The 12824-nt window shown below is 47.4% G+C and overlaps 1 protein-coding gene across 1 annotated transcript in view; it reads left to right on the plus strand.

Annotated features, from left to right (window-relative positions):
• Positions 1–12824, plus strand: part of LOC146821647 (uncharacterized) — a 1582729-nt gene that overhangs the window by 238472 nt on the left and 1331433 nt on the right. The window lies entirely within an intron of this gene.

Here is a 12824-nt window from a genome sequence, read left to right on the forward strand (position 1 = left end):
AAATAATTCACTAAAAAAAGCAAAGGCTAAAGAGACTTTATGTAGTTAGAAATAGAAATAATATCTTACTTTCCATTAAAAAAAACTTCACAAACGCACTGAAAAAAACAAAGGTTAAAGTGACGTTAGAGTTGTGTGAAAATGTCAGTTTATAAATAACATTTTAAACAAAAAACCCCACTGAAATTCACCAGTTATAGTTAACTGAATTAACTATAACTCGCGGCCTTGTCATGTACTCTTCTGATTATATCACTCATATATTATATCACTCATGGCATGTTATGACATCATCATTGATGACATCTTTTCATTTTATTTTTTTTCTGAGTTTTATATAGCGCGAACTTGACCCGAAGGTATCAGGACGCTTTACATGGGCACCAGTTGCATCACAGACCGTCACAATATTTTTTTTTGTGAGGCAAGGGGAGATTAGTGATTTGTCCAGAATCACAGGATGTTGAGCGTTCCTTGCCGAGACTTGAACCCTGTTCCCCAGCTTCGAAGTCGACCGATCTAGCTGTTAGGCTACATCCTCTCCCCAAATCTGAAATCTGCCATCAAAAATAAGATCGTTATTGACACCACTGTGCAAGGCGAGGCCAAAAATTACCAAACTGTGTGATCTTTAGTACACCTGGCAAATACCAGGTGTGATTAACATTGCATCATTTGTAATTGTGACCCTGGCGTTTAAGCACGAATCATAATTTAATGGGTGATTTGTAATCAGACTCTCAGTGTACCATTACAAGAGACGCATATCCACAATTTCCTCTTCATACCGTGTTTTTGTGACTTTTGGGTAAATGCCTTTATGGCAGGTCATCTCTAAAATGAGCTCTCGGAATCTTTTTGTTTCAATGGGAACCCTTTCAGCCGATTAGGAGGATTCCTAGACCCTTAGATGCCTCGGGTGATCTGAAGAGAATGTATGACGAGAATGTGTGAAAGGATTAGACTGGGAGAGAGCTCTCTGGGTTCATGGGACTTATTTATGGAATTCTCCCCTAACACCACCCAAGTGATAACAGAGCACTGGCGATTCTGTAAACTGGCTAAAACAGGCATTGTCCACTTTATCATATTCCACTAATATCTGTCCGTCTGAATCCTGAGGGCATCTTGGGGGTAGTCTGCCTTTGACAAATTATCTAGAGTCAAATCCAGTCTGCAAAATGACCTAAAATGGGCTTACAGATGCACAGTATTGTCCTAGTAGTGCAGCTCCCAAGAGTCTGATGGAGTCACCGTCTGGGAGCAAAGACAGCAAGGACAGTTGACCTGACTACAGGCTTTTCATTACAGGATCCACTCGTAACCTGTGCCAATGCTCAGTTTTTAAGCTGCTTGTCACCTTGTTATTTGTATTACTGTTATTTATTTATTAGTAAAAGGATCGAAATAACACCACATGCAATGATATGTGTGCACCACGGCTCTTGATCAGGATTGGTCGTTGTGTTTACAATTGTGCCGTGTAACGTTACTTGTACTCCTCTTTTTACAATGCGGTAGGCGCGAGGGTCAGTTTGGATTGACAAAAGCAAGAGACCTTTTTCATCCATTTTTATTTTTAAGAAACATTTAACGTTTACAACACCCGCAGACAAGGAAGCGAAGGGATCGGAAGAGGGACTGAGACTGTCATTCGTGTACAATGACTTTTGATCTCGGAATGAACATATGGACTACCCTTTGTCTGAGAACAAATGTATAATTTAATTTTTATTTTAAACTACTAACTTACAACGGAAAACATATGGCCTTTAAAACCATTTCTGGTTACTTTGCTAGATGGTTAGGAGTCTTGTTGTTACTATGTGATGCTTGTTCCCTGCACTGGTGTATTTAACATAGGTCTCTCCTGTTCGCCAAGGATTCCCTCTAGTTTCCAACTGGACTGGGATGTTCTTTTGTCCTGTTTTCTTTCCTGTTTGTGAAAGGTAGTGAATCTGTTCGTCTCATTAACGATGCCTCTGAGGACTTACATGCTGCTATTTGCATATTTATCAGGTGAACGTGGCTGGTGATAATTTCTGGGCAGCTGCAAAGGTTGCAAACTAACATACTGTTAATTAGGGCTAGATCAGTGTCCGAGTGGTCGTCATCGAAGGGGCACGACGTGCCCATACTTAAAAAAATAAAAATAAATTTAAAACAAATTTTCTTGTGTTTTACAATGAAGCAAGGCCGTTGCGCCCTCCATAGTAAAGCAGCCTATAATAAGGGACATATCCTTGATGAACAGAAAATAAGCAAACTGGCACATTCACGCCCATCGCCCACCTTTCTGTAGCAAATGCTGGGTCATCTTGAGATTCATACCAACAATCATTAATGATTAGGAGATGTTAGGCCTCATTATAAGATTGTACGTCAGCTGCCCCGATACCTCCACAATAAGTAGACTGAAAACATGTGCGAAGGGCTATGCGTGTCGCTCCACCACCCCATATAAACTGATTCAACACGGTGTTAATCTATTTGAACCAGGAAATTGGCATAATGTGTGGCTGATTGTGGAGTTGATAGAGTACACGTGAGAGCGAAACCATTTTATAAAGCTCTGATCCGCCAAGCAGGAAGAGCGGCGGGAGCTGCAACCTGGTCCTTACGTCATCCCTAAAATGATTCAATATTGGATTGATATTGCTGGACTATGACATCACAGGATCAGGGGAGATAAAGACCCCAAGATATTGGATGTCATGTTTAGCCAGTCAGACCAGCAGCCCATTCCATATCATTCTCCGAGCCACCCACAGGGAACACCACTGACTTCCCTGCATTCATGTATAGCCCAAACCCGCATCATCTGTAGGATTCAAGGCTTGAGCACAGCGGATCTGTAAGGAAAAACAGAACATCATCCGCGTATAGCGCAATTCTATCAGACAGTACCGATGACCACTCTAAGCCACCCACCTGAGCATCCACCCTCGCCCACGCAGGCAACAGCTTCATGGCCAGGGCGAACAGCAGGGGGGACAGCTAGCACCCATGTCTCGTGCCCCGAAGAACCCAGAAGGGCGCCGACACCTCATTTGTGACCCGGACCCAGGCAGTCAGATCTGTATACAAAAGTCAGACATACTAAAGGAACCGCAGGCCAAAATTCATGTTCTGGAGTAGGACACAAATGGCGCAAAAGAAAGTGAGAGTGGCCCCACAACCCGAGAGACAGGGTACCAGATACAATCAATGTAATCAAAAGCAACTTCTCTTGGAAGACTTTATATTCTTGATCTCATCATGTATTCATTCATTCACACAAAGTACGAATATCCACAACAAAAATATTTAAAACAGGACCCAATTTGAGTAAATATCAATGCATATTTATGAAAAATTATTACAATTGTAATCATATAAAACACAATTCATAACCACAAAGATATTCAAAGTCAAAAATAATCCAATAGTCAGTGTATTGTTGTGTAAAAAGCAATTCAACAATTATAAAAACGAGAGACAAACAGAGTGACAAACATATATCATCATAATTGTGTTCATTCAGTTGAATCAGTATTGTCTGAATCTATTAATTTTATTGTGTATAGACTCTACAGTTCCTCGAATTTAACAGGAGTAAAGTAGCGTCGACGCGTTTTGGTGGATAAATTATTGATAAGCCACCTTCTTTAGGACTACCAATTTTTTTGTCCGGCTTAGGAATGGGATACACACACCTTATGGATAAAAAGATGATTGTTGGTTAAAAACATATTAGATATTTATCAATTTAATCTGTTTGGCACTTTTTCGCATTGGCACCCTTTGATATTAAGTTTTTAGGCAGCTGCTTCAGTTATGTTCAAGACACTATTTAACGCCACTGTAACATGTGTATAAATCCCACTCAGTTTAAAAAATCCTTCGATTTCTCAGCTTCAAAAAGACCATGGTTTCAGTCCAGCGTGGGCACTGAGTCCATCAATGCTGATTGAATGGCGCCCAATAAGTGTCGGCCAAGTTGCGGTATATAGGATTTAAGGAATTCACAGGCGAAGCCGTTATGTCCCAGGGCTTTCCAGGTCCGCGTCTTTGTGCGGTGGAGAGTTCCTCCTCTGTTATCGCAGCCTCCAAATGCGAGCGGGCAGTGTTCGACAGGGATCGTGAAGGTATGACCTTAACAAACTTCAGAATCTGGTCTTGGGCTATGACATCGCAGAGAGCATACAACTCACCATAGAATGCTGCGACAGGAGCTCCACTGCCATGTTTCACACCATTGGTGTGGAGGAGGCCGTCCAAGAGACCTGACAAAGCCCAAGGAGCATCTTGCTGTATTTTTTGCCCCATTGGTAGAAGTGGCTCTGCTCCGCTTGCCATGCTTGTTTGGCATCATTAAGGAGCAGCTTCTGATATTGCTGCTGGAGTAGGTGGAGCTGATGCAGTATCACGTCACCACCATTCTGCCAACAACGTTCATCCAGGGTATGCATCTGGGCCTCTAAGGCAACCAAGGCGTGAGTTCTGCACTTACGTGCACCAGTGCAATAACTTATGTCCACTCCATGGAGGGTTGGTTTGAGAGCCTCACATAGAATAGCTCCAGAGGACGCTGGATTCTGTTTAATGGTAAAGTATTCTGTTAGGGACTGGTGTAGCAGCGTTTTATAGGATGGGTTCCGGAGATGCCAAGGCGACATGCACCAGCAAAAAGGCAGGCGTTCTGGACCAACGTGGAGCCTAAGGGCAATGGGGGAGTGATCAGGCAGTCTCCTAGGTAAAATATTGTTTTCTGATTCTCTATGGGAGCAATTCGCAGAAACCAAGAAGGTAATCAAGTCTAGAAAAGGAGCCATATAAGAAGAAAAATACATGTAGTCCGCTGCAGCGGGATGAAACGTTCTCCACAGATCAATCCATCCCAGTGTGGACAATAATGGGCCTAACTTAGATGTATTGCCTCTATCACCCTCCCTCCAGCTCGCCACCTGTCTTTCTTTGAGTCTAAAACACCAGTCCAGTTTCCGCCAATCACTGAAAGACCTCCAGGGAGATCTTCCCATATACCAATGAATTTGTCTACGAATGTTTGTCCCAATGGTGGGGGGCATATATACTTCCCAGTGTGAGCGGTTCTCCATAGTGCGTGCCAGTCATGATAGTATATCTACTCTAGTCATCAGACCGTATTCTAGTAGGTTTAAAAGGATCTCTACAGTGGATTAGACGACCTGTTCCCTGTGAACCCCTCGTAAAGCCTGATAGACTGGGGACCCTAGACCCCAAAAGATGTGTTTCCTATAATAGGAGAATGTCAGCATCTGGTCTCCTGGCCTGCTTCAGTACTGCGCCTCATTTGAATTTGTACAGGACCCCAGCTACATTCCAAGTAATCACCCGCAGGTGGCCCGTCTGACCACCGTGACCTGTATCAGACATTAGCTAACGGATGAATTGACACAAACTTAGATTTAGGGATCTCCGGGGGTACATGTGCCAGGACTGTGGAAAATAAGAACTTAAAAAAGCAAAACAAACAAAACCCAACAACCCCCCACACTAATACTTCATCGTGGATGATGACCTTCCCACACCCCAAAAGGCGCTCAGGAAAGGAGATTGCCAATGAATCCCCGTAACCCCACCCCAACTGAACATTGTGCTAGAGCAACAAAGGCGTTGTACTCAAGGGAGGCAGCCTAAGAGATAGTGCCCAATCTGCAGGAAGAGGTAGACAATCCTATCATGCGGACATCGCGGAGAAGGAGAAACACTGTGGACTGCTTTGTATGTGTTGGTGGCTAGCGTTAATCCTGTGGGCGCTTATATCCTCGGTGTGGATCGAGATTGATTGTGACGTTTTGTCGTGGACTTCTTGAGATGGGCACTCCTGTCGGTCTGGGATGAGTCAGAGTCCATGCAGGGTGGAGCTACCCAGAGATGAGCTGGATACAGCAGCATATATTGAATTCTGAGCTTTCTAAGACTCTGTTTTGTTGCCATGAAGGAATGCAGCTGCTGTTGGACCATCCTTGTATAGTCCGGGAATATCATATTTGATGAGAGTCAAATAGAATCTTGTCTCAGCGTCAAGCATGCATGAGGATGGCATCTCTGTCTAAGTAATTAGGGAGTTTGGTGATTACTGGCCTGGGCCTGGCGTTTGCTGGGGCTTATTCACTAGGGCCCTATAAGCCAGTTCAAACATGAAGCCCATCGAAAGTAAATCTGCCTGCATGAGGGATTGGAGGCATTGCGTTAGGAAGTCAGTCATAGAGGAGCCCTCACACTCCTCCGGGAATCTGACAAAGCGCAAATTGTTGCGTCGAGCATGGCCCTCCACATCCTCTACGCGTGCTGCCAATTATGTTGGTTACTACCGTCAATTTGTTAATTTTCTGTTGGAGGGTGGACACTGAGTCCTCCACACTCAAGACTCTGGTCGAGGCATTCATGATGCGATCTACTGCATTTCGGAGATCTTGGCGGAGCAGAGTCACCTCAGATCCTACTGTCCCTATTTTGACATCTAGAATGTCACCGCAACTGTGTTATCACCACCAGTAATGCAGCATTATCTAGGCCGGGTTCATCAGCCGCGCTCAGGTACGTCACCACAGAGCCTGAGTTTGTGTACTTGTCCATGGTGCTCTGCCTGGCTGACAATGCTGTGGGTTTTTCGTTGATCATTCTGCTGCAAGGTGGGTCATCAACATCTGAACAACCAGGTGTCAGGGTAATTCCTGCATGACCCGCCAGACCACCTACTGTCTCTCCGAGGGGCGACACGAGCAGACAATTACTCCAAAAAAAGGATGTGAACTTAAGATAAATGTTCACTCCTAGGCCGCAAGCCGCACCAGGACATGGCCTGACCGCTTCTGCTACCAGAGGACGAGTTGTAGCACCACTCCCTCTAAGGGGATGCCGCTCCAGAAGCCCCATGCAGACAGTAGGCTAGAGCAGGCAGTAAGATATATTATGGTACCTTTATAGGCTGACTGGGCCTCTATGAGGAGTCCATCAGCGTTGCTTCCCGCGTGGCCTATATAGGAGCTATAATGACCACCATCCAAGGCAGGGAAGGGACCCTTTAGGCACAGGGTCACAAGCTGGAGCACAGTCACCCGATCAATTCAGGAGCCAATCACTGGAACATCAGCCAACAGGGCCAAGCCATCTAAGGTGCATGGCAAGTCACGTATCGCACCAAGGGGGGCCACGCCCGCTCCGCTGCAGGCTGGCCGCCAACCCCACGATAAAGGATTACTGTCCCAGCAACTCTCCTCCCGTGTTTTGGGGAAGAAAGGAAGTCCCACAGTTCTCCAGGGAGGCGACCGGGGCCCAAGCCGCCTGCCAGCTGAAAAGATGTAGGCCTATAGGCTCAGGCCATGTGCAAAGTGGGCATCGAAGGGCCTCACCAGGCCCAGAGCCAAGCAGGCGTAGGGATACAGACTCTGGGGTCCGCCTCCAGGCAGTGCCACCCGCCTCGCCCAACCCTGCTGGCCCATCACTGGAGAGCACATCAGTCCCCCACCACACCTGTCATCCACCGTTGGGCCTCACGAGCAGCAGGACGGTCCGCCCCTGACAGGACGCAGCGAGGCAGTATAGTGCCGCCAGTGGATGGGCACACCTGTCCACCTACTTTGTCGGCCCTGGCGGCGTTCACTCTCCTGCGAGTCCAGCGCCCACTATGGGACCTCCATGCTGGTCCGCTGCCAAGCTAGGGCGCAGTCTTCACCAGCTAGATCAGGGCTCAAAGAACACCGCACAGGGTGCAACAATGTTCTCTACCAACTCTGCCACGCTGAGAGCGGTGCTGTATGTCTGTGTATTGCAGATTCGGGCAGGATTATTGCAGATAAATTAAGTGGCGGCCAGGAGCTCACTTAATATGCGACTGACATCTTACACGACAGCCAACACCCCTCATACTTTCTTAATTTAAGGATAACCGTTCTCCTACTTTCTGTGAAGATAGCCATCCCGGGACAGTTAATTCAGAGAGCTGAAATGCTTCAGCTGCAGTATAAGCAGGGAGTCTCCTGTGCAGACAGCTAAACAAGCCTTCTTACCAAGGGGGGCTGCTACCTGAAGGAAATGTAGATGTGCACAAAGGGTAAATCTGCAAATGTAAAGGGAGCTCAGAAGCCAGTATTGGCTTTAATTACTGTAATCACTTGAGATTTCCTGATGACACAGATTTATTCTTTTTGAGTGGTATTGGAAAGGAGTTACCAGCAGGGCTGTTAAGTGTGTGCTTTTTAAAGGGGCATAACACAGGCCTCTGCACTGCAGGGTCTCCAGGGGCCTGTGTTATCCCCAGCTCTAAGGGTGGTGCTGATACTCCTGGATCTGTCTGCAGCATTTGATACCATCTCTCCTATACTGCTGCTGGACAGACTCCAGAGTCTTGGCATCTCTCATCAAGCACTAGCCCTCCTGTCCTCATTTCGATGGGAAGATCTCAAAGGGTGAAATTACAACACTTTCACTCTGAATCCGTTGTTCTACCCTGCTGAGCCACACACCTTTCAATCTTTATGTGGCACCTTTAGCGGCTGTGATTCACTCCTTTGGACTGGACATAGTGTCCTATGCAGGCGACACGCAGATCATGGTGTCAATCCCCAAGGGCTCATGTTTAAAATCAGAAAATATTCTCGGATACACAACTAAAGTGGCAGAGTGGATGTCATGTAACTTCTTGAAGCTTAATGGGGATAAGACAGAAGTTATGATGTTTGGATCAGGGACATCAAACTGGAACAGCAAGTCCTTATGATGCTGTCCTGTCCGGGGCAAGAAGGTTAAGAATCATGGAATACTGATGGACACTGAACTTAGCTTTAAATGTCCAAATGATTCGCACCATCTCTACATGTACCTGAATCATGACGATACTTAATAAAATATTCCCCTTCATCCAACGGCTGGCACGTAAACGGGTAGCTCTTGCCTTGGTAATGTCCAGACTCGACAACTGCAACTCGCTGTACCTGGACTCTAATAAGAACACGCAGTATAAACTCCAGGTGGGGCAGAATGCATTGGCGATACTTTTTCTGGACATTCCCAAAAGACAGTCTGCTGGGAAGGGATTAGAAACCCTACACTGGCTCCCCATCAATAAAAGCATTAGCTTAAAATAACTCTGCATGGTACACAAGGCACTTCATCTCCCTTACCCATCAAGAATAAAAACCATGTTCAGTTGGCACTTCCCAGCAGACCCCTCCGATCATCTTTGCAAAGGCTGCTGGCGGTACCGAGAACCAAAAAAACAGAAATGGGGCGATAGAGCATTCTCTGTGGCTGCAAGCAAACTCTGGAATTCCCTTCCCCTTACCTTAAGGGCCCTCCCCCTTTTTCTGCCATTCAGAAAGGCTCCTAAGACATGGCTTTTTTCTGGTTAGCTCTCTATCTAGGGCGGGTGTATTGGTGATCCTCTTCCAGACGGCTGGTCGTCAGCGCCTTGATGTCTTAGGGTGATTGCTGCGCTTTATACATCTCAAATCAATCAAATCAACCAGGATTCAGTTCTGTGGCTGTCTGGTTATAGTCTCAGACCTCTGCAGAGCATTAACTGATTAACTTAACTTGCATTCATTTTAAATTTAAGCTCTATTCATTTAACATTCCTGAAGATGAAAGACCGAAAAAAGTTACTGAATATTTTGTGTTTTTAGCCACGCCTATCAATCTGACTTACGCCTACCGACCCATCCTCTTTGTGCACAGCGTCACAGTTCCCTTACTTTTTTTAATGCTCTACGACTTGTATCTTCAACTGGTCACATAATACTGGTCACAATTTGCAACCAGTATTTTTGTGACCAATGTAGTGATTTGTGAAGCAACCTTTGTATTAATAGTTTGGTTCACAAATGGTCGATTCGTAGTGGGTCGTAATTCGACCTACCTCATTAATATTACTCAGGTAGGTCGCAAATTGCGACGCACTATGAATCGCAGCCATCGCAGGGATGGTAGCCCACTGGGGTCAGCAGCCCACCATGTTTGTTATTGCTGCAGTTTTCCCGTGGACCGATGTTTCCTCTGAAGCAAACTTATTTTTTTAACATTCATGTAAGGGAATGGGTCCGAACGGTACCCTTTCCATTTCAAATAGAATGCCACTAAATGTTTGTAAATGGTAAAGTATTAATGTTTTGCTAGTGGAGTTCGGTAGTAAAACTTTAAAACCTATTATTCTGATTCAGTATTCGGAACGGACGCCCCTTCCAAACAAAATCTATTCGGTAACATTTTCTGGGAATCAACTTATTTGCAAACTTAAAAACGTTTAGTACATTTGGTCCTCAGTGAAGTATATTTACAAATATTAGTGCATCCATAGTCACTCTAGAGCAAAAATACCTTTGTGAACTGGGTCCTCAGTACTAAGGGCCAGATAAACAGAGCTTTTTAATGCTTGCAAACGCTTCAACTCACTAAATCAGAGGATTTCCAACTGGTAACAAGCTTTTTTTTATATACCAAACTAATTTTACTAGTAAAGGATTACTGACTCTCAATTTGGAATTTGTTGTTTTTTGGGTGTGCTTTGTTAATTGTGATTCAGTACTATATGTATCAGTGGATTGCAACCATAATTCTGGTCGCAAATCACTGATCAGTTACCATCTTCTAAATGTAGGTAGTAACTGATTGGTAAAGAAGAAGGGGTCCTCTTTGAAGCCCTTGCCCTTTCGAAGCATAGAGGCAGCTTCAGGGGAAGTAGGCAGTGGTTTGCAAAGTTAGGTACAGTTCACAAAACGTTGGGTTGCAAATTACCACCACTTTCTGCGACCTCTATTTCTGGTCCTTTGTGTCAACCAGTATTTTGCTGGTAAAACTGGTTGTATTATCCATTGTATAATAAAAGAACATCGTGATGGTCCATTAATGTTAGCCCTATACCGGGCCAGAGTGGAAATCAAAATTGGGTCTGAAAACAATGGTTATACTAGGCCCACACTACAGGAGGAAATGACTAGAATGGGGACTGGGGAGGGGAGGAGCCAAGATGGCGACCGGGACGGCAGCGTAGACTCCCGGCTCCGTGAACCTCCGCATCCCGCACGGATATCCTGCCTGAGATCCTCAACCTGTGCTACGTGGTCGTGTTTCTGAAGGAGGGGGGCTCCCGACTGTCCGACTCCGAAGTTGCTAGCTGCGGTATCGCCGGAGAAAATCGCATCTGAACTTTGCGGCCGACGCGGCCCTGGAGCCGGGACATCGAGTGGACGCCGTGGCCGGGTGGCAGTGCGACAATAGCGGCCAGTGGTGACTGGGTGGAGTCGGTCACCGGAGCGGTGCCGGACTCGGCCTACATTTCGACATGGTCACTTCTACTGTCCAGCGTAGCGGACCGAGTGCATGATCGGGGGTGCAAATTTTGGATCCTCCGGTGGCTGCCCCTGCCTTGCTGGTGAGCTGCCCGGCCGCCGTCCGTATCCTGCCCCGATCGCGGCGGGCCGCCCCCGGATTTCTGCGGGGGCTGGTCCGTGGTGGGGACGACTGTTGCCCGTGACCAAGGATAGTTTTTTGCTTGCCCCCGGAACCCGGCCACCCGCGACGTGGACACCGCGACGTTTGTCTCGGCCCCGGTGAGGGTCGGGCATACTTGGCGGCCATCTTTGGGCGATGAAGCCTACCATCCTGTCCGCTGGGTCGCGGCGGGCCTGTGAGCGTACGACTTCTGGGAGTATGGCGGCAAGAGCGCAGAGAGCTGAGCTGGGGTACGGCGACCTCCTCGAGGCTCTTGGTACTCTTCACTCCTCCTTTGTTCATGGTTTCGTGATCCTAGGGAATAGGCTCGATGGTGTTGCGTCGGAGTTGGGGCAGTGGCGGCCCGCCTGTTCACACGAACGCAGAGACTACCCACACTGCGCGCAGGAGGATGCTGTGGCGGCCGCCCCTGAGGTTAGTGCACGACTAGACGCCCCGGCCAGTATGCTACAGTGTGTTCGACCTTCTGAGGGCCTGATCTCTCCCGGAGGCGATGGACCTGTGTGTGCTGTGGTGGCCTCGTCCCGTACATGCCCTCCTACGACTCAGGGACAACTCCAGCAACTAATGTCTGCTTTGGCTGCTTCTGCCTCCCTGAACCCTGCATGCAGTACAGATCCTAGGGCAGCCCTGGGAAGCCAGTTTCTTCACGCGGCGGACTGTGTTCCTCAGAGACTTCCACCCCACCTGTGTGTGTCGCTTCTCTGTCGTTGTTGGACACTTCTCTGCCTGGGGACATTGGGTGTGATGCTGGGTCGAGGGGTTGGCGTGGGCAGAATTCCGAAGAGTGGTCAGGGATGAGGCTGCCCCTCTGGGGTGGTCGCCTAGTGGACGGGCGGGCTTAGGGGTGGCGTGCTCTCCTGACGTGGCTACTGGCACAATAGGTGCATAATGCTCCCCATCGTGGTTTGAGAAGATTGTCTTGGTGCTGTTCCTTGTTCACTTTAGGGGAACCTTACCGTGCGGGAGGGAGAACGCCGGGGGTCTGTTATGAAGGCCCTCCTCCAAGTTTATAAATACTTTCTCTACCCCCCCGCCCGGTGGGGGTCTTTTCCTACCTCTTTTTCCCTACTCTTCTATATTTCGGGTCTGGTTCCAGGGCGACAGGCACACTGCTGGGGGGGGGGGCCGTACTCATTTGCAGAGGTGCAGGGTGGGGGGTTGGGGGAGGGGATTCTGTATTCTTTCATCTCCTTTTCCATGGCCTCCTTTTCTTCTCTGACTCTTTTTGTTTTTTCTTTTTCCGGGATCAGCGTGATACACTCCCTGTTGTTATGCCTCGTTGCCGTTCCATGTGTTCACAACTTCCGAGGTGTTCTTGGGGAGTTTTGGCGGGGGCCTGCGGGCGC

Source organism: Triturus cristatus, chromosome 6, assembly GCF_964204655.1.
Source record: "Triturus cristatus chromosome 6, aTriCri1.1, whole genome shotgun sequence".
Taxonomy (NCBI): Eukaryota; Metazoa; Chordata; class Amphibia; order Caudata; family Salamandridae; genus Triturus; species Triturus cristatus.